The sequence below is a fragment of the Mastigoproctus giganteus genome, chromosome 14, assembly GCF_048544385.1.
Source record: "Mastigoproctus giganteus isolate SK-2022 chromosome 14, ASM4854438v1, whole genome shotgun sequence".
Lineage (NCBI taxonomy): Eukaryota > Metazoa > Arthropoda > Arachnida > Uropygi > Thelyphonidae > Mastigoproctus > Mastigoproctus giganteus.
In genome coordinates, this window is record NC_143588.1 from 76,358,571 (window position 1) to 76,381,814 (window position 23,244).

The following is a 23,244-nucleotide window of genomic DNA, read 5'->3' on the forward strand; positions in this document are numbered from 1 at the left end:
ACTCACGAGTGGTGTAGACAGTGTGTGGAATTGCGTTTTCGTGCAAAAAAATCACGCTGCTTGTCAGTACTGGTTGTTTGCGACGAATGATGGCTTTCAGTTTTTCCAACGTTGCACAGTAAAGCTGTTCACTGATTGTTCCTCCCTTCAGCAAGAAATCCACCAACAGAATGCCTTGGTGATCCCGGAACACTGTGGCCATTATGTTGATCTTCAATGTCAACACGGCCCACTTTAAATTCATTGCACCGAAAACACACCCGGTTCTTTGTCATCACCTTTTCACCATACACAGCAACCAGTTCACGGTGAATGTCATTTTTTTTTTTTTTTTTTAATGAAAACCCCAAACACGAGAGGTATTAGAAATTGCAATACTCGGTGAAGACCCTTTTGCTTGCAAAAAGCGAATAACTTCATGAACACCTGTTTTGGACCACACTCGCATGGTATCCGCCATTTTGCAACTGGAATCTGCTGGGAGGCGACAGTACCGCAACACTGCACTGGCAGTCTTTTTGAACGTTATTAACGGGTCTATCTGTCCATCGCATTTCATCTCATTCCCTTTCACCATTATTAAGGAAAAAAAGTGTTACCTTACTTTTCACATTACATGCTCCAATACCTCGATCAACAGGAGCAGTGGATGTCGGGTCCACCCTACCATCGAAACAACAATTCTGACTAATGATAAACGCTGGCAACGTCCACATGCATCACAGTCACAGGCTTTAATCCAACAATTAATCACGCAGTTCATGTACATGATTGGCAGTACACGCCCTCATCTTCCACTCTTAACTGTCAGTTTGATTGAGGAAAGTTGACAAAAACAACCGAAAGCTTTTTTGTATGTATCTAATTTAATATATGTATGTATTTTCCTATCATTAAACTTATCGTAATTTATTCTGTATCTGTTTCGCTCTGTGCAGCAGTAATTCGATATTAATAAGTATTTTTTTAGTTAGAATGAAAAGCCAAGTAGCCTCCCAGATTAAGTCCCTGACGGCTTCCCACTTAGAATTCAATGTTGGTAACATCATCAATTAATCCCACTGTATAGAATTTAAAAACTGTCTGAGACCACTGTCGTGACCTTTATTAAAGCAAAAACCCTTCCCTTTACCCTTGATGGTAGTTACATCTTTAAGTAAATCCCACATCAGTACACTGTGATCATTGTCATCTAGTGGTTCCTTTATCTGCAAATTCATAATGCAGTAATGTGCTTAACAACTTGTATTTATTTATTTAATTCTGCAGTAAATATCCCCTGCAATCCTATATATCATAACCATTAACTGTTTTTGTCGGCAATCCTGCTATCATTATTTCTTGTCCATATTTTGATTTTGTATATGGTGACCTGGAGCTACTGCTCATTCATATTCAAGCTTTATAATTGATACAATATATAGGTTGCCTGCATACTTATAAATTTCCAATGTAGGTGATATATAATCTTTGTGATACTTTGTTCACTACACAGGCTATTGGGTTTGATTAACAGAGCCCTTGGAGCAAACTCTACTTATACATACATGCACTGTAGGCAAGTCATTTTATTGCAATTGGAAAGTTCTCAAAAAGGAAGTTATCCTATGTATTCTAAATCAAATAAATCTTGCAAGGCTCCACATCTCCACGTTGTCTGAAGGTCAAGATTTAACAGCAGCATATGCTGTTTCCTGATAAATGAATTTCTTATATATATATTTTTTTTTTTATGAAAACCCCAAACACGAGAAGTATTAGAACCTATAGTACTTAGTACCGTGCTCAGGTTGGAGGTTGAGAAGATGAAAGAAGATATCTGTTGACATTAGACTTGAACTTCTGTAGACTGTAATTTTCAGGAAATATGTATGAAGGAAGTTTGTTCCAGAAAACGGCAGTTGAATGAATAAACAAGGAAGATGAAAAGTTGGTTCTGTGAGTTTGAAGTTGGACAGTAAATGGATGTTGGCTGGTGGCAGAATGTGTTCGGACAGTTTTGAAAGAGAGAGCGGAAATTATAGAAGTCAATTCAGAAGAACAGTGCCCATGTAAGTATTTGTAGAAGAGGCATGCAGCAGAAACAGTATGCCTGTGAGACAGCGAGTGGAGAGACTGTTAAAGAGGAGTTATTAATTAACCTAACTGCCCTCTTCTGAATGGAATCTAGAAGCCTGAGAGAGGTTTTGGGAGCACCGCCAGATGTGGGACAATATTCCATGGTAGAGCAGATTTGTGATTTGTAGTGAACAGCTGTTTTTGGAAGAAAAGTAACGCCGAGAGCGAAAGAGAAAACCAAGTTTTTTAGATGCAGAGGAAGCAATATTTGTAATGTGCTTGTGCCAAGAGAGATTAGAAGTCAGGGTAATCCCCAAAACAGATATATCATTTTGCCTAGAAATCAGAGTGTCACCAAAGATAAGCACAGGAGCAGAAGAATCCTTTTTGAGAGATATAAGACAAGACTGAGTTTTAGAAGGATCAAAATCACTTAAGTTGTCTTTGTCCCACTGGAGAATTACCTGGAGGAATTTGCATTTAAGGAATTTGTAACGGATATTCGAGAAGTTGAAGCTGATTGAGCAGGGCAAGGTTTTTCAAAATGAAATGCAAAGGTTTTTCAAAGTGGAATGCAATGTGCTATCATCGGCAAAACTATGGATAGGATTTACAGTCAATGGAAGAAGATTATTAATATACAAGAGGAAAAAGAGTGGGGGAAAGAACTGAACCTTGGGGGACACCAGCATTAGTGGAGAAGTTAGAAGACAGAGCCATCTACCATCACCCTCAGTGAGCGATCAGAGAGAAAACTGGATAACCAATTACAAAAAACAGTACCATAAGATGGTACTGTTTTAAGATTGAAGCTTGTTTAGAAGACCTTTATGCCAAACACAATCAAAAGCTTTTGAGATGTCAAAGGCAACTACTTGTGTTTCACCAAACTTTTCCTCTGAATTTGTCCATAAATGGGAAACACAAGCCAGAATATCACCAGTGAATCAACACTGACGGAATCCATACTGGCGATCGTTGATCAGACAGAACGTTTCTAGGTAGTTTAAGAGTTGACGTTTAATTGATTTCTCCATTACTTTAGAAAGAGTAGAAGTAATTGCAATGGGACAATAATTAGATGGGAGGGATTTGTCACCCATTTGCCAGTAAAGCAACAGTAATCTCATTCCGAGAAAGAACCTTAAACAGAAGTCATGAACAGTGATTACTAACTAAGTAGTGGCAATCGCACCAAATAATACACAACTGTACAATATCTTTAACATGGACAGGTGCCAAGTAAATCAAAACTGAATTTATTTTTAATTGTAGAAGAAACTATACTGAAACAGTATTTGATGAAAAACAAGGGAGGTATATTATTAATTAAAAACCTGTTATCTTGCTTTGCTGAAAAGGATATGGTTGCTGCATATGTTGATTAATCTGATAGCTTGAATACAAATAGTACTTTTGTGAATTTTGTTGGAAATATTAGATTGCCAATTTGTGAGATATATGACCTCAAAGTCGAAATAGTTTCTTTTGTCATAAATGTCAATAAAATGAGGAACTGCATTATTGCAGAGTGTAATCAAGGAAGTTGGCTGTGCAATTAACCAATTTCAGATCAAGGAAATTGGCTGTGCAATTATCAACATTTCCTTTATTGAGTTTAAGTTCAGAGGGGTAAATATCTGCAGCTAAGCGTTCAAAGTCGGAATTTAAAACTAAGATGTCATCAACATACTGGAAAGCTAAAAATTTTTGATTGGGATTGCTAGTAAAAAAATTCCTCCTAGTAGTGTAAAAACAGGTTAGAGACAAGGCTGGAAATTTGTGAACCCATAGGATTGATTTTTTTGATTTGGTAGTTGTTGGCGCATCGGCTTCTGTGGCCATATTGCACCTGCCAAGGTTTTTGCAGTACTTTGACCCAAGCCCGAGGCGGGAATCGAACCCGCGACCTTTGGGTTGCCAGGCAGGTACTTTACCCACTCGGCTAGCCCGGTCGGCTGTGAACCCATAGGAACTCCAATTATTTGTTTGTATGCAAGCTTGCCATCGAAAATAAAGTTATTAAGTATGCAAAGATTGACGAGGTTGTCCCAAGTACTCTTGTGAATATTAAGTTTCTCATGGTATTTGTTGAACAATTGTTTTAGCACAAACACCAGTAGGTTAAGTGGTTGCTGTTGTTGTTGCTTGGGTTTTATTGGCGCATTAGCGACTAAGGCTATAATGCGCCAAAACCTTGTCATAAAAAGTAAAATTTTCAGTGGCCTAACGAATTAGGTCACCAAGTCAGAGTATAAAAACAAGTATAAACGGTAAAAGACAAATATCAGTAAACAAGTAACCTTAACGAAGTAAATTTTTTAAATATGAGTAAAATGGTTTACTGATTTCAAAAAGCTAAAAATAGCAGACACATGGTCATTGTCAGATAAAATCTGACTGAGTGTATACGGCTCAGTCAGATGATTAAAAGCGGTAAAACGGATATTACTAAAATCTGGACAGTCAATTAAAATGTGTCTGATAGTTAACATTGTGCCACAGGACTCACACATAGGAGGGTCATCAGCCCTCAGCAGAAACGAATGAGTTAAATGACTGTGTCCTATGCGGGTCCGGGCAGGTTAAGTGGAATGGAAGTATTGGTATTGGTGTTTTTTGGGCACAAGGGCAACTAAGGCCAAAATGTGCCTGTTCCTATGATATGTTTTAATATAAGATTTCGGTCAGTTTGTCATCATAGAAAATCGTATATTTGTATCTGCTTAAGAAAGGTAAATAGTTCATTTAAATTTGCATTGTTTCCAATAATGTGGGCAAGTGATAGGGGCTCTTTCAGTCGTGATAGTGAAAGGAAACTATTTTTTCGGAAATAGGAATACTGCTTACAATCTAATAGTATATGCTTGACGGTAAGTGGTAAAGTGCAATTCGCGCATTGAGGTGGAACCTCCTGCTTGAGTAGATATATATGGGTTGGATGTGTATGCCCTATGCGTACTCTTGCTAGCACAACCTCTTCTTGCCTGTTTTGCCTGTAGCTAGATTTCCATAGTGCTGGTTCCTCTTTGATTTCGAGCAATTTGTTGTTCGTTTGTGACTTCCAGATTTCAGACCACTGAATTGTACAGATTTTTTTAATGCGCTTCAGGTAATCTATGTATGGTACTTGGTAATGTGATGGTATTGTACTGGTTGGTTGTTTGGCTGCCTGATCTGCTCTCTCATTACCTGTGATACCAGAGTGCCCTGGTATCCAGCAAAATAACACTGCATGTTTCTTACTTCGTAGGTGGTTTAAGCAGGAAAAAATTTGTTTTATGATGGGATGCGATATTGAGAGTTTATTGTCTAATGCAGACACTGCACTCATGGAATCTGTGTATATTATACTGCTAGTGTTGTGGGAAGTGTTTATATTTTCTAGGGCTAATTTTATTGCGTACAATTCTGCAGAGTAACTGCTACACTCAATTGGTAGTGATATAGAAAGTGTAAAAGAGGGAAAGACAGCTGCAGCACCAACAGAAGAGTCTGTTTTTGAACCATCTGTATATATTACACAGCGTTGAGCATTGTTGAGGGAATGGCCTTTGTGTAGCTGTTTAATAATTTCATCTGGCAGGGATTTCTTTCTCCATTGCTGAAAATAGGTATCACAGTGAGGGAGAGTTACAGACCAGGGTGGATCAGGTACATCATTCTCTTGAAGCATATTGTCAAAGTTTATGTCCCAGGCATGTATCAATTCTTTTAATCGAATACCAGTGGGTCTATTTTCTGTAACTTTGCTGTTGTAAAACGTGATCCAATCAGGGTTGAGAAGCAATGGTCGAACAGGATGGGCTGGAAGGCTTTGAATTTTGGCTGCATAATTAAGGAGCAGCATTTTCCTTCTAAGGTGAAGTGGAGGTTCATACGCCTCTACATACAGACTTTGGACAGGGGATGTTCTAAAGGCTCCTAGAGAAGTGCGAAGGGCACTATGTTGGATGGTGTTCAGTCTGGTTAGTGCACTTTTCCTAGCAGAGTCATAGACAACAGCTCCATAATCTAATCGAGACCTGATAAGTGCACGATACAGATGTAGGAGAGAGTATCTATCGGCACCCCATTTCATGGCAGAAATGGACCGAAGAATATTTAGTTTCTTTAAACAAATAGTTTGGAGATATGTTATGTGAGAAACAAAGTTAAGTTTGGTGTCCAACATTAAACCTAGGAAACAAAGATTACTGGTGAGTGGTATCGGGTGGTTCTTTAGCCGAAGTTCCGGTTCCGGATGCAGCTTGCGTTTTTTGCAGAAGTGAATTGCAACTGTTTTTTGTTCTGACATACGATATCCATTCTGCTGTGTCCATATTTCCAGCTTATTCATGGAGAGTTGCAGCTGTCTTTCAATAGTAGGAATATTTTTTGAACTGCAAGATAGAGTGAGATCATCAGTGTACATGTATAATTCGACAGTATTAGGAATGTTGTGGGTTATAGAGTTCAGCCTGAGTGAAAAAAGAGTAGCGCTAAGTATTGACCCTTGTGGGACACCTTCTTCCTGGGTATAAATACGAGAAAGTACTGTTTGATAACGAACCTGAAATGTTCTGTTTTGGAGAAAGTTTTGAATAAATTTCGGTAAATGTCCCCGCAGTCCTAGGGAATAAAGTTCTCGCAATATGCCATACCTCCAGGTTGTGTCAAAAGCCTTTTCAATGTCCAAACTTACCATTACAAGGTGTTCGTTTTTTACATAAGCATTACGGATGTTAGTTTCTGCTTTCACCATGAGATCTAAAGTGGATCTGTTTTGTCGGAATCCAAATTGATTGTTGTTTAGCAACTTTTGAGTTTCAAGAATCCAGGTAAGTCGCCTGTGTACCATCTTTTCTAGAGTTTTGCCAAGACAACTGGTGAGGGAGATTGGTTGATAATTTTGTGTGAGTGATTGATCCTTTCCTGGTTTGGGAAAGGCTAGAATAACGGAGTGTTGCCAGGTAGAGGGATATGTACCTTCAAGGAAGATCCGATTAAAGAAAGTTATTAGCGAATTCAAATCTATATTGTTTAGATGTTTTAGCATTACATAATAGATTCCATCAGCTCCAGCAGCGCTATTTGGTGATCTATTTATTGCTGTTTGGAGTTCAAAAAGACAAAAAGGTTGATTGTAGGCTAGAGACTGAGTAGTTTGGAAATTTATCTTATATTTTTCAGCTATGGCTTTAGTTTGTAGAAAGGAAGTATCATAAGCTGTAGTGGCGGAAGTTTCGGAGAAAGTCTCTGCAAGCGCATTAGCTATTTCTTGTGGGGAGGATATTTCTTGTCCGTTCTTGATTAAAATTGGAGCAGAAACCGGGAAAAATTTGCCATTTAGTTGTCGAATTTATTTCCAAATAGTTTTACTGCTAGTGTCTTTTGTGATAGAAGAGGCAAACTGTATCCATGATTCTTTTTTGGCTTGTCTTCTAATTTGTCATGCTTTTGCCTTAAGCCTTTTAAACTGGATTAGGTTGTCGGTGGTTGGAAACTTACGGAACTGATTCCAGGCTTTATTTTTTTCTTTTTTTCGCTATGGTACAAGCGTCATTCCACCAGTGTTTAAGGTTTCTGTGTTTGAAAGTAGAAAATTTTGGTATTGCTTTGGAAGCTGCTGCTAGTATTTGTTTGGTAATGTGCTCAGCAACATCATCAATGGACCCTAGTTGTATCAGTTGGCTATCAAAGGAGATGGAGACAAAAAACTTTTCCCAATCTGCTTTAGAAAATTTCCATAACACCCGATGGTCAGGGCAAGGTGTCTGCATTGTTTGAAATCTGCATATTATTGGGAAATGATCACTGTTGTGCAGATCATCTAAAACCGTCCAATCTATAATAGGAAGTAACTCGGGGGAACATATAGATAAGTCAATTGCCGACATACATCCCGTGGAGAGATGAGAGTAGGTGTTATGACCAGTGTTCAGCAAAGTTAGGTTCAGTTGGTCTATGAGCTTTTCAAACAAGTGCCCTCTATTATCCATGTGAGCAGATCCCCATAGCGGATGATGTGCATTTAGGTCACCAAGAAGACAAAAAGGAGACGGTATTTGTTTTATAAGATCTTCTAATTCTTTCAACGTGTAAATATTGTTAGGTGGAAGATACAATGAGACGAGAGTTATTGTTTTTCCCATTGCTACACGAACTGCAACGGCTTCTAAGTGAGTCTGAAGAGGAATGTTTCTTGCTGGAAATTTACAATTCACTAGAATTGCAACTCCACCATGTGCATGGGTTGAACTAATTCTATCTTTTCTATAGGCTGTAAAATGTTTAATAGTATATGTTACCTGTGGATTTAAGTAAGTCTCTTGCAAGCAAATGGCTACCGGTTTATATTGCGAGATCAAATCATATATATCATCAGTATTACTGCGTAAACCTCTGCAATTCCATTGCACAATGTCCATCATTATTTGGTTTTAGAGAGAGAAGATGATTCTGTCTGTTTCTTGTAAGAGGGAGCAGTTTGCTTTTGGCGATCATGCTTTATCTTTTCCTTTCTTGGAAAATAAGGGCGTCCATATTCGGTACTCCCTTCTACATCATCGGTGCCAGTAGATGAACATCCAGTCTCCACGTCATCTTCTGCATGAAGATCAAGGACTGTTTCTTCTTGTGCATTTACAGCTTCGCTGTCCATGCTGCTTGAATTTGGTTGTTGTAATTCAGTGGTACGTTGCCTTGGTGGCTTCCTTTGTAATTTATCGATTGACGTAATTTTAGATGGAACTGAGATTGGAGTATTGTTTATTTCGTCCATTGAAACAGGTTTGTTAGCGGGCTGATTTATCAAAAGTACAGATCGCGCCCATTCTGCAATGGATGTGTTAGGTGGGATTGACACTTCTGTTTGGGTAGCGACAGCTTGACAGTTTTGGGTGGCAGTTGCATAACTGTGGTTTGGCATAGTTAACTTGACTTGTCTTCTTGCTTCTTGATATGATACTTTGTTTTCAATCTTAAACTTCTGTATCTTTTTTTCCATTTTCCACAGATCACATGATTTTGAATAAGCTGGGTGATCATTCTTACAATTTGGGCACTCTGGAGATTTTGCAGTACAGTCTGTTTGAGAATGATTTTTCGAACCACAATTAGGACATGTAATTTCTCCTCTGCATGTTTGTTTGAGAATGACCAAATTTTTGGCATTTGAAACACCTTAAGGGATTTGGAACGTATGCCCGGACTCGGCAGTGGAGGAAGCCTGCTTTCACTGAGTTTGGTAAATTTGGTGTACTGAAGGTCAATATGATATTTCGTGTTGGAACTAGTTTATCGTCCTTCCGGATCATGATTCGCCTTGCTTGTGTTACTTTTTGTTCTTGTAATTCCGTAATTATTTCCTCTTCGGTGACGTTTAGTAAATCCCACTCACTTATTACTCCTTTAGAGGAGTTCAGTGTATTATGCGGGGTGACTTTGATTGGGATTCCGCTTATAGTTGACAGTTTCAATAACAGTTCAGAGTGTCTTGCCTGAGTGGTTTCAATTAATAGATCTCCTGAAATGGTAAAATTACTCCTGACTGGAGTAATTTTACCATTTTTGGTGTTCCTGCTGAATTCTCGAGACATCTTTGAATGACAAAGGGAGACAAATTGCTTACTGGTTGATTTGATAATGAATGCATTATCAGAAAAGCTGGTGGTTCTGGTTTGTTAGAATCTGTTTTCATTCTTTTCGAGAGACTAGGATCATGTTCCCTTCTACGGGTGTCAATAGGTTGAGAGCCTGTTGGCTCTAGTGGTGGGTATTCATCACAATCCATTGTCGCTCCTTTTCGCCCCGGGAGAGGAGCTTCCTTCTCCCAGGTTACCGGCCCCGCCACGCCACGTGGAGGCAGGAGCGGTGCCACCAGTGACCAAGCGATAAGTTATTGGTTAGTGTGTTACAAGGGTTAGTTAAATATATACAAAAGAAAGGTGTTTTTCCTTTCTTCTAGGAGGCTTCTTTCTTTATTTATAAAGAGCCAGAAAATAAATAACTTTGAAAGTAAAAGACTTTAGAAATTTTAACTACTTATTTATAGAAAATACGCTTTGAAAGTCGGTTTGGAAATCGCTAGATCACTCGCTTGGCACTCGGGGCCTGGAATGGAAGTGAACAGGTTGGTGAAATCAAAAGTTCCAATACTAGTTATAGAGAGATTGGATCTAAAAATGTTTAAAACAGATGGTTATTGTTAATAATCCAGGTAGTAGTAACATTGCTGAAGATGGTTTTCAGCTGTCTGAAGAATTGCTTGCAGGGTAGGTATCAGCCACTATTTCTGGAATTGGTTATGAATCTGAAACCTACCAATTGTTTGTGGAATTTGGCTATCATATAAAGGAAGGGAAAGGTGAGTTTTGTATTTTGGTGTGCAGTTTTTATGTAAAGCTATAAGCTTTATTGTTGAAGCAGGATTGAGACTGCATGGTATATATGTGGAGCTATTCTCTACCTCAGATTTTAGTTGGTTGAAGTAGAATTGTTTGCAAAAGATAGCAAAGTTGTTGGATGCTTTGTCAACTGGGGTGATAATAAAATTGTCCTGTAATTCTAAAATATATTTTTTCAGATTGCAGAATGGAGTGTAGTGGTTATTGTCAAGTTTGTAGGACTTGGCAATAGCTTTTTTGATGTCTTGATAGATAATAGTTAATAGTATTTCAAAACTGGATAACTATATTCTTTTTCTCCTCTCCCCCACCCCAAGAATTTTACCATTCCCTATACCATTGGCTTGTCCACACTTTTTTGATCAAATTTCTCTGCTTTATATTTGAATTTTTATTTTCAACCACATTAATTTGATTACCTTTCCCCGCTTCCGCACTTCACATACATTTGTATTATATTTCACATTACACTTTTGTAAATTTGTATTTATTTCAATTTTCATTATTAACTTAATTTTCACACTGCATAGGGACTACCTTGTCTATTGGTATTACGATAAAGGCCACATATTTGCTTTCCCCCTTTCTATGTATCATATTTTTATTTACTATATTCAGATTTTGCATATTTGCCATCCCCTGATTCGACCTCTTGCTAAAATTGCCCTCCCGTATCTGAATAGTGTTATTTACTTATTTATTTCTTTGTTATTTATTATTCTTCATTTTTATTTTTGTTTTTTGTATATTATTTGTATTTTGTTTGCTTCCTCAGTCCCAGTTCATTTTTGTACTAGGTTTTTCAAATTCTTTCACCTGTTTAACCGCTATTTCACTTCAGCTTTCGACTATCCCTAAAACTTCTCTTAGGTCAGGCGCTGTGTGTACTTTTCATTTTTCCATTTTCACAGACTTTATTTATTTTACAAACCACACATTATTTATATCCTTTTGTTTCCTTTACTGCTGCACTGCACGTTTTGGAGCATTAGACATACGATAACTTTTATTTTCCTTTGTCTGCTTATTTTGCTTCTTAACAGTGTGTGTGTGTGTGTGTGTGTGTATATATATATATATATATATACAAAGGGTACTAGGAAAGTTTTGCAATATGATGCAACAATGAATCACAGGAAGCTGCTTGTTGCTGCATGTTGAGACATGTTCATACGTGCATAGTAGCCACCGTGCCAAGTCGATGGGCTCAGTTATTCATTAGTAGTGAGAGTGTAAAGTGCTTACGATGGCATCGTGGTCACGAAATGAGATAAGGACAGTTTTGCGGTATAATTTCGTGCGTGGTTTAACCATAGACCAGTGCTTAGAAGAAATGACTCTTGCACTAGATGATGATTGTCCACATCGTACAACGATATTCAGATGGTATAGAGAATTCCAAAGGGGAAATTTCACTCTGGAGGATTCTGAGAGGCCGGGAAGGCCACGAACGTCAGTTACGGAGGAAAACGTTACTGCTGTGAGGAAAATGCTTGACGAAAACAGGCGAGTGACCTACCAACAGATAGAGGATACTTTGGGCCTAAATGCACCAGCAATTCGTTCGATTCTGCAAGATCATTTGCACGTGAAGAAACTTTGTTCTCTCTGGGTGCCGCATCAACTGACTGAAGAGCAGATGACACGACGTGTGACTTGGTGCCGGGAGATGTTAAAAAAGTTTGATAAGGGACAATCTCGGTATGCGAACAACATCGTGACAGGTGACGAGACTTGGCTGTACTATTACGATCGGCCGACCAAGGCTCAAAACAAAGTTTGGGTCTTTGATGATGACGACACACCCGTAATTGTCAGAAAATCCCGATCTGTAAAGAAGAAAATGATAGCTGTATTTTTCAAATCGAGTGGAATTGTGGAACGTGTCGTTTTGGACACGCAGAAGACAGTCACAGCTAAGTGGTATACTGAACAATGCCTGCCTAGTCATTGGATCTATGAAGAACCTGCGGCCAAAGTCAAGAATGGACACCTGGTACCTCCATCACGAAAATGCTCCAGCTCACTGCGCCAAAGCCTGCACCGAATATTTGACCACGACAGGACTGAAACTTCTCGAGCACCCTCCCTACAGTCCAGACCTTGCTCCATGCGACTTTGCACTGTTCCCACATGTGAAAATGAAGCTAAAAGGGAGGCGGTTTTCCAGTGATGAGGACCTTCTACGGGCTTGGGACAACGAGTGTGCTTTACTCCCTAGTGAAACTTGGCAGAACTGGTTTAAAGATTGGTTTAGGAGGATGGAGAGGTGTATTGAATGTAGAGGAAATTACTTTGAAAAAATTAAATAAACAAAGCTGTATTGCAAAACTTTCCTAGTACCCTTTGTATATATATATATATATATATATATATATTTTTTTTTTTTTTACTTTGATATGAAAATCAAGAGTTTACCAATTTTTTTATTGAAACCACATGGTGGGTAGATAAAGCATTCTTTTTTTCCAATAACTATGTTGATCTTCTGTGCATCTATATGTTTATTTTACTCGTTCCGGTAGAGAGAGAAGGGCATGAATTTTATAAAATAGTTTAAAAGATGCACAAGGTATAAGAGCTTGGGAACCTCTGCCAACCAATGGCTTGCATGCAACTTATACAGGCTAAGGATACCTGTGAATACGAAGAATTTTGAGCTCCTGGGAACAATAAGTTTTTTGAAAAATTTTGTGGTCTTTTTGACTTAACATATTAAATTGTCTTCAATAAATAATTTAAATAGTCTTTGTGACATTTGTTAGCTTATTTTTAAATTTAGCTAGAGATTTTGTAAGTTAGGACTTAGTACACGTAGAACCTTTGTATCGGTGATTTGGCTTGAAAATCGTATCTCGTAACTTATACTATAGTGCGTAGGAGAGAAATTCTAGTGTTTTAATTTTGGAAATAGGTATAGTGTTTGAGGCTTAGCCCTAAAGGATGTCAGATGAAATATGAAGACACATGGAACAAAAGAAAAATGCATGGACTGCATATAAATTATCAGATGATAGAGGCCTATGGTAGTCTGCAATCAAGTCTCAAAGAAAGTTAGGTCCATTTGATATTGACAGTTCAAGTGTTGTTGATCCTGCTCAGGTTGCTGACAAGCTGCAAAAGTATTTTGCACCTACATTCACACATGAGGACTTCTTTATTGGAGTGGAGGCCAGATGTTTATCAAACTCTACCATGGAGCTAAATGATTTTGTAATAACTGTGAAGAAATTGGAAAAGAGAAATTACTGAAGTTAAATGTAAGAAAGGCACCTGGGGTGTATGAGATCTATCCAATTACATTAAGGGAGGTAGCAAAGGAAGTAAGCAAACCCTTTCCATAATTAGGAGGGCATCCGTGGATTCAGGGGAAGTCCCCGAAGACTGCATTTGTGCAAATGTATCCCCAACTCACAAAAGGGAATCAAAGAGTGACATGGGTAACTACACACCTGCTAGTTAACTTCTTTTCCAGGGAAAATAATGGAGTCACTGGTTAAAGAAGTAAACTGCAATAATTAAAGACAAACACCAGCCAAGGAATAAAAAATTTTTACTATAAAAATAATGTGATACACTATCGGAAATATTACAATAAATTACGATAAAACGTTAAAAATATAGTTAAAAATATACCGAAGCAATAAAATTATCTAAAATAAACTGGATTAAAAGCGATAAAACCTAAAGCTTTCGGAGACTGCTGTCTCCTTCTTCAACAGTATCTGTATAACAAAGACTGCTGTCTCCTTCTTCAACAGTATAATAAAGAAGTAAAGCAGGACTACCTAGACAGGAAAGCTTTTGTGAATGATTGTTTTCTTCATCAGCTCGGGAGGCAACTAGAGGCAGTAATACTCTTGATCTGATTATCAGTAGTGATTCTCCATGCATTAAGAACCTGCAGATAAAGGAACCACTATGTGGAAGTGATCACAGTGTGCTGAAGTGGAATTTACTCAAAGAGGTAACTACCATCAGGGGTAAAGGGAAGGGTTTTTGCTTTGGTAAAGGCAACTACGATGGTCTGAGACAGTATTTATCTATACAGTGGGACCAATTGATGATGTTACCAACAGCAAATTCAAAATGGGAAGCATTCAAAGAACGTATCTTGGAAGTTACTAGGCTTTACATACCAACTAAGAAATATTGTTCAAGGTTTAGGCCTAAATGGATGTCAGATGAACTAGTGAGATATTATTATTATTATTAGCTATAGGGTGCAAGGAAACCCGAGGCTTATGTAGCACCAGCCAAAAAAAAATCCCAGAGTTACCCTGAGGGAGGGAGGGGGGGAGAGAAGAGAGAAGTAGAAGGGAATCATCAAGAACGAGAAGAATGATAATATCCAGCTCAGGACCCTGGGTGTGCCAAGCCCATACTCACCAGATGTGAGCCCCTGGGGTTAGATATGGCAGAGAAGAAAAATGCATGGGATACATAAATTAATGGGTGACATGGAAGCCTATGATAGATATAAGCTGGTCTGTAACCAAGTCACAAAGGAGATTAGGCAGGCAAAGACAGATTATGAGAAATCCTTGGCAAAGAATGCAAAGAAAGACAGAAAAGATGTAAGCTCTAGAAGGAAAGGGATGAATCAGATTGGTCCACTGCATATTGATGGTTCAACTGTTGATGATCCTGCTCAGGTGGCTAACAAACTAAACGAGTATTTTGCATCTACATTCACACATGAGGAGTAATTCAGGAAGGGGAATGCCAGAGGTAAAGTAAACTCTGGAAGTGAGCTAGACAATTTTGTAATAACTGAGAGGAAAGTGGAGGAGAAATTGTTGAGGATAAACATAAAAAAGGCACCCGGGGTGGATGAGATCTATCCAGTTATATTAAAGGAGGCAGCAAAGGAAGTAAGCAAACCCTTAGCCAAAATTATGAGGAGTAATTCAGGAAGGGGAATGCCAGAGGTAAAGTAAACTCTGGAAGTGAGCTAGACAATTTTGTAATAACTGAGAGGAAAGTGGAGGAGAAATTGTTGAGGATAAACATAAAAAAGGCACCCGGGGTGGATGAGATCTATCCGGTTATATTAAAGGAGGCAGCAAAGGAAGTAAGCAAACCCTTAGCCAAAATTATGAGAGCTTCTTTGGACTCAGGGGAGGTACCCATGGATTGGAGATGTGCAAATGTGACCCCAATTCACAAAGGAGGATTCAAAGGGTGACACAAGTAATTATAGACCTGTTAGTTTAACTTCTGTTCCAAGAAAATTAATGGAGACACTGGTTAAAGAAGCACTGCAGGATCATCTAGACAAGACTTCAGTTATAGCTCGGACACAGCATGGTTTTATTAAGGGAAAGTCTTGACTGACCAATTTGATTGGATACTATGATGCAGTCACAAAAGAACTGGATGCAGGGAATAACTTATATATTTGGATCTTAGAAAGGCTTTTGATACTGTTGCACATGGAAGACTGCTGCACAAATTAGAGCAATGTGGCATTGGAGGCAAATTGCTGCTATGAATAAAGGGATGGTTGAGGGGGAGAAGACAGAGAGTGGTAATCAATGGACACTGCTCATCGTGGACTAATGTTATTAATGGAGTCCCTTAGGGTTCAGTGTTGGGTCCATTGTTTTCTGTATTTATAAATGATATTGATGATGGTATATCAAGCTTAATGTCCAAGTTTGCAGACAATACAAAGGTTGGCAGGGTTGTTAAGGACACTATTGACAGTATACTGCTGCAACAGGATCTGGAAAGGTTGAGCAGATGGGCTGAGAGGTGGCAAATGAAGTTTGACATTGACAAATGTAAAGTACTACTACATATGGAAAACAGATACCCCAGAGTAACGTATCAACTCTGTGGTACTACACTGACAGTGGTAGAGAATTAAAAAAGGACCTGGGGGTAATTGCGCAGACAGATATGAAGTTTTCTGAACAGTGCAGATGGGCTGAAAGAGTAGCTCATGGTGTCTTGTCAATGATATACAGGAATTTTTCTAGCAGGGATAAGGAGGTGATTATTCCCTTGTATAAGGCAATGGTCAGGCCACACCTAGAGTACTGTATACAGGTCTGGAGGCCTAATTTCAAGAAGGATGTAGAGATGCTGTAAAGAGTACAGAGAAGGGCAACAAGATTAATGAATGGAACAAAGGGTTGCTCTTACGAAGAAAGGCTTAAGTTTTGCAAATTACAGTGTCTGGAGACTAGGCACCGGCGAGGTGATTAGATTTTTTTTTTTTATGAAAACCCCAAACACGAAAGGTATCAAAACCTATACTACTTAGTACCGTGCATAGGTTGGAGGAGAAGTATGGGGGGGATGCCGGAAACTTTGCTCTAGAGACTAAACATGGGTTTCACCACTTCAAGCCTCCAATAAGCAAAGTGGTGGTATTTCACCAGTTGATGAAAGTCATCTACCACCTATAGAGGTGTATAAAGCCTTGAATGGTTTGAGCATGCCGTGTGCTGATGGGATTCTTCCTCTTGCTCAGAATAATCACCTGAGAGGGCATAAATTCAAATTGAGGAAAGACAGATGTAGGATAGATGTTTGGAAATTTGCCTTTAGCCAGTGGGTAGTTGGTTGGTGGAACAGACTTCCATCCATTGTTGTTGAATTTGATAGCCTAAATAAATATAAGGCACGGTTGGACAGGTATTTCGAACGAACGGAGGGGTGAAATGGGATTGGTTTTTTATTTTTTTTTTTTTTTTAGGCTGATGCTGCAAAAGCTTGCTTTCTTGCATGCATATAAACTGTGGGGCTTCAGCTGGAGTCATTCATGAGAGTACAGTGATACCCCGCATAGCACTGATAATTGGTACTGAAACCGTTCCGTGTTATGTGAAACTGTGCTGATTGAGGTATAATTATAATGGGTTTTAACTGAGTGCATACCAGAGAAACAGTCTCTAAACAAAGTATAATAAATCTATAAACAATTTGCGCTTGATACCAATTAAAAGGATTTGAAATAAAAAATATTGGAAAAATTTTATTAACGAAGAGGTAACATAATGAGAGATGAGAAAAAAAGCTTTGCTTACTTAAGTATTTCAATAATTAAGTCTGGTGAAGCTGTCTCTTCTTTTTCTTAGCGTACAAGTCTTTGTAGCATCGAATCCCATATTGTAAAATTTGCCATATCTTTATGCTACATTCAATGTTTGGATCTCCATTCATAATTGTCTCGCAGGCCATGTCAACCTCCCCACAAAGCTTGCTCCAATTCTTCTGTTGAAAGTTCTTTTGTTGCAACTTCAGTGTTATCCACTTCAGAATTGTTTCCCTCTTTATCATATGCAGTTTGCTCATCAATTTCAATGAGAGTCATCATCTAAGTTGTTTGCATGTGAGCCAATGCAGTCATCGCATTGGCACTATCGAAGGTTTCGAAGCCCAAGTCTTTTCTGAACTTCACAATGGCTTTGGCAATTATCTGAACTTGCGGTTCAAAACCAATGAAATCATTTGCCAAATGGGGCAAAACATGCTGCCAAACAGAACACATGTTGTTGGTAATGATTTCTAGCCAAGATGCAGATATGTTTTCGATTGTATTCCTGATGTTATAATCTTTCCAAGATGTTTGTAAAGATGATGATCCCACTCCTGTTGAAGCTTCAATCGCTTGGGAAAATGTTCGCTGCAGATAATATGCATTGAATGTGGCAATTACGCTTTGATCCATGGGTTATAAGAGAGACATTGTGTTAGGTGAAGAAAGCATATTTTTATATTTTCATTGAGATCAGATCAGGTGGATGGCCTGGTGCATTGTCTAAAAGCATCAACATTTTGAACTCCATCCCTTCATCTTTGCAGTAAAGTTCAACCATCGGACAAAAATAATTTGTGAACCATTCTGTAAACAATTCTCTTGTAATCCATGCTTTCTCATTGGATCACCAAATTACGGACAACGTGCTTTTTACGCAAGCCTTTAGAGCTCTTGGGTTTTCTGCTCTGAACATGAGTAGATGCTTCAATTTAAAATCCCCAGATCAATTTCCACCTAATAAAAGTGTTAAACGATCTTTTTATGCTTTATATCCAGGTTGTGCCTTTTCATTTTCAGCTAAAAAAGTTCGACAGGGAATATTTTTTCAGAACAGTCCAGTTTCATCGACGTTGAAAATTTGTTCATCCTTGTAGCCACATTCTGAAATTCTTTCCCAGTGAACTTTCAATTCACTGGGAAATCTTGCAGCAGCAACTTTGTTTGCACTTGCATTTTTACCTGAGATACGAACACTGTGAAGCCAAATGCAGTTTTTAAATTGGAAAAACCAACCACAACTGGCTGTAAATATTTCTTTAGTCTCCTCTTCATTTTCTTCTTTTTCCTTGAGTGTGTTATAAAGGCTCATGGCTTTAGCTTGAATGATGTTTTGACTCAAAAGGAATTCTTTTGATTACAATCTTCTCTCCATATTAATAAAAGATGTGCCATATTAATCAACAGTGAACTTCTTTGCTTAGTTACCATTTTCATCATGTGATATGTTGTAGAAATTTCCTGCTCTTTAACCTGATCCGTCTTTCAAATAATCGTTCACACCTATGCTTCATTCATTCCATTTTCCTGCAAGATTTTAGCATATGATGCACCACCTTCATGGTACTTGATAAAATCAAGTTTTTTTTTTCTAATGTAAGCCATTTACGTTTAGTAGCTCCACCGCTTTCATTACTTTTCAATTTTTTGACTCATTGTTTCATATTTAAAGGGGTAAAAAATAAGTTCTGAAAAAAGTATGAAAAGCTATCACCTCGTCTTGTCAGGATGGAACACTGAACACTGTTGTATGTTGCCGCTGACTGCTCAGGAGAGCTACTGGCACATGTGCATGTGAGACAACAGAGTTGAAACCACAGCATATAGGTACGGATACCTAGGCCATGACAATACAGCATATAATTATGAAGTAAGTGTCCAATTTTCGATTTAAATTTAGTCAAAGTATATTGCTTCCTCTGAAAACTAATATATTTAATATAAGTTAAGATACAAAAATATAAACAAACAGGGGCAATGGAACATTATAGTCATAAAGAAATAAATTTCATGACTATTATGGAACCTGATACCAAAGGCCTTTTCACAGACTTAAAACTTAATTGAAAACCATGTTATAGCGAAACCCGTGCTGTTTGAAGCCATGCTAAGCGAGGTATTGCTGTATAGCATTTTCGTCACTTGTCAATCATCTGGAGAGGTCTGGGTTAAAATCCTGTCATGGGCTTGAGAAATTTCTAAAAGCCTGGGGGTTAGGTAATCTCAGGCAGAGAGAATATGGTTTTTATCTGTGAGTTATTCTGCATTTTTCAGCCCACATAACATGAAAATTTACCAGTGTTGTTGTTGGGTTTTAGGCAAGTCTGTGACTCAGACTATATCGTTTCATTTTATAGCATGTATAATATGTCCCTACAAATGTATTCATGGGCCAATTTGCATGTTGTACTGGGTAAAAAATCCAATATAACTTATGGGGGAACCTACTCCTCCATCAGAGATCATACTAGAGCCTTATTGATGAAGACTTGAGAAATTTCTCCAGTCACAAATGGGAATCAAACCCAGACAATCAAAATGAGTGATAACTGGTGAAACTACTATACTGTTTGTTATTTGGATTTTTAGGAGCATTAGCAACTAAGACCATATTGCTCCGGTGATATGCGGTGGTCATTCCCTGTCCTTTCCGCATCCTCATATTTGGTGGTCGTGGACTCAAACCCCGGTCTAATCAAGAACCGTGTGCTATGCACTGCTGCTCCTGCCCACCTGGCTATTGAGGCACCCTACTATACTGTTATGGAGGACATTTGCCTGTGAACACACACTTTAGCATTAGTAGAGGCATATGATGCAAGAAAGCAGGCTTATGCAGCATCAGCCAAAAAAAAAAAAAAAAAAAAACACGCTCATATCTCATTCCAAGTACCTATCCAGCTCAGCCTTAAATTTATTTAGGCTATCAACTTCCACAACAAAGGATGAAAGTCTGTTCCACCAACCAACCACCCGCTGGCTAAGGGCAAACTTCCGCACATCTATCCTACATCTGTCTTTCCTCAATTTGAATTTATGCCCTCTCAGGTGATTATTCTGAGCAAGGGGAAGAATTCCATCAGCATTGAGCATGCTCAAACCATTCAAGGCTTCCTCAATCAGATCACCTTGCAGGTGCCTAGTCTCCAAGACACTGTAATTTGCAAAATTTAAGCCTTTCTTCGTAAGAGCAACCCTTTGTTCCATTCACTAATCTTGTTGCCCTTCTCTGTACTCGTTCCAACAGCTCTACATCCTTCTTAAAATGAGGCCTCCAGACCTGTATACAGTACTCAAGGTGTGGCCTGACCGTTGCCTTATATAATGGGACAATCACCTCCTTATCCCTGCTAGAAAAATTCCTGTATGTCACTATGAGTAACTCTTGCAGACCGTCTACACTGCTCAGAAAACTTCATATCTGCCTGCACACTTCATATTCTGCCAGACCGGCAGAATTACTTAAAAAGTACAGGTCACTGTTGAAAAAAAGCCACGGATTAGGGTTGAATTTGAAAGTGTCTGCAATTCTGCCCAGACACGATAGGAGGGAGCCCTGTCGATCAATTCGGCCCTGGAAAGACTGTGCAAGGCTCAAGGGGTAGAATATTTTTCGGCCTGGTCTGTACTTGTTAACAGGAGAGACTGCTTATACAGGGATGGGATACACTTAAATAGAAAGGGTGCAAGAATGTTTGCTGATGCTATTGAGGCAGTGTTAGGTGGGTCGGAAAACTGCTAGATTGGGGGGATACAAGAACTAATAGATTAACAGTAGCCACTGGCAGAGGTGAAAGTGATTCTTGCACTGCTTCTATTGGAATGAGCCACAGCCTGGAAAATAAGATGCAGGATATTTCAGAGACTGCTGGGAATCATTGGGGTACAAGTAAACACATGGGTTGTGTTACGGTAGCTAAGAAAAAGAACAGGTGCATGTATACTTGCGTGTACACCAATGCTAGGAGTTTAGTAAATAAATTTGATGAATCTGAGGTATTGCTGAAAACATCAAAGGCAGATATTGTGGGGATTTCAGAGACGTGGTGTCGCACAGATATAAGGAATGTAGAACTGGAATTTGGGGAGTACAATGTCTACAGAAAGGATAGACAGGATAGGAAGGGAGGAGGGGGTTATGCTATTAGTTAAGAAATACATAAAATCCAGGGAAGTGAAGCCAGTCGACATTACTGGACAGTGCAGTGTCGAGTCAGTTTGGAGTGACATAAGCATTAGGAGATCAAAACTGAGAGTAGGAGTGTGCTATAGGCCTAATGACTCTGATGAGTATAATAATAAACTGTACAGGGAAATAGAGTGGGCCAGTAAACCAGAGAGTCTTTTAATGGGGGATTTTAATTTCCCATAATATTGACTGGAATTTGGGGGCTGGTCACTCACACACTAGCATGGCTTTTGGGGATTTATTGGATGATTGTTTTCTACATCAGCATGTTTGGGAGGCAATTAGAGGGAGTAATACTCTTGATTTGATTATCAGTAGTGATTCTTCATGCATTAAGAATCTGCAGGTAAATGAACCACTAGGTGGCAGTGATCACAGTGTGCTGAAGTGGGATTTACTCAAAGAGGTAACTACCATTAGGGGTAAAGGGAAGGGTTATTGCTTTCGTAAAGGCGACTACGATGGACTGAGACAGTATTTAAATTCTATACAGTGGGGCCAACTGATGATGTTACCAACAGCAAATTCAAAATGGGAAGCATTCAAAGAACTTATCTTGGAAGCTACTAGGCTTTACATACCAACTAAGAAATATTGTTCAAGGTTTAGGCCTAAGTGGATGTCAGATGAACTAATGAGACATATGGCAGAGAAGAAAAATGCATGGGATACATACAAATTAACACGTGACACAGAAGCCTATGATAGATACAAGTTGATCTGTAACCAAGTTACAAAGAAAGTTAGGCAGGCGAAGGCAGATTACGAGAAATCATTGGCAAGGGATGCTAAGAAAAACAGCAAAGAGTTCTTTACTTATGTAAACTCCAGAAGGAAGGGGATGAATCAGATTGGTCCACTTGATATCGATGGGTCAACTGTTGATGATCCTGCTCAGGTAGCTAACAAACTAAATGAATATTTTGCATCGACATTCACACATGAGGAGTTATTCAGCAAGGGGAATGCCAGAGGTGTATTCAACTCTGGCAGTAAGCTAGAGAATCTTGTAATAACTGAGAGTAAAGTGGAGGAGAAATTGTTGAAGATAAACACAAAAAAGGCACCTGGGGTGGATGGGATCTATCCAGTTATATTAAAGGAGGCAGCAAAGGAAGTACCCATGGACTGGAGATGTGCAAATGTGACCCCAATTCACAAAGGAGGATCAAAGGGCGACACAAGTAATTATAGACCTGTTAGTTTACCTTCTGTTCCCGGAAAATTAATGGAGGCACTGGTTAAAGAAGCACTGCAAGATCATCTAGACAAGACTTCAGTTATATCTCAGACACAGCATGGTTTTGTTAAGGGGAAGTCTTGTCTGACCAATTTGATTGGATACTATGATGTTGTCACAAAAGAACTGGATGCAGGGAATAACTTTGATATTATATACTTGGATCTTAGAAAGGCTTTTGATACTGTTGCACATGGAAGACTGCTGCACAAATTGGAGCAGTGTGGCATTGGAGGCAAATTGCTGCTATGGATAAAGGGGTGGTTTTGGGGGAGAAGACAGAGAGTGGTAATCAATGGACACTGCTCATCGTGGACTAATG

At 38.8% G+C, this 23,244-nt stretch overlaps 1 protein-coding gene across 1 annotated transcript in view; it reads right to left on the minus strand.

The window, feature by feature from the left end:
* Window positions 1-23,244, minus strand: part of LOC150075257 (uncharacterized) — a 258,146-nt gene that overhangs the window by 110,305 nt on the left and 124,597 nt on the right. The gene's annotated exons all lie outside the window — the stretch shown is intronic.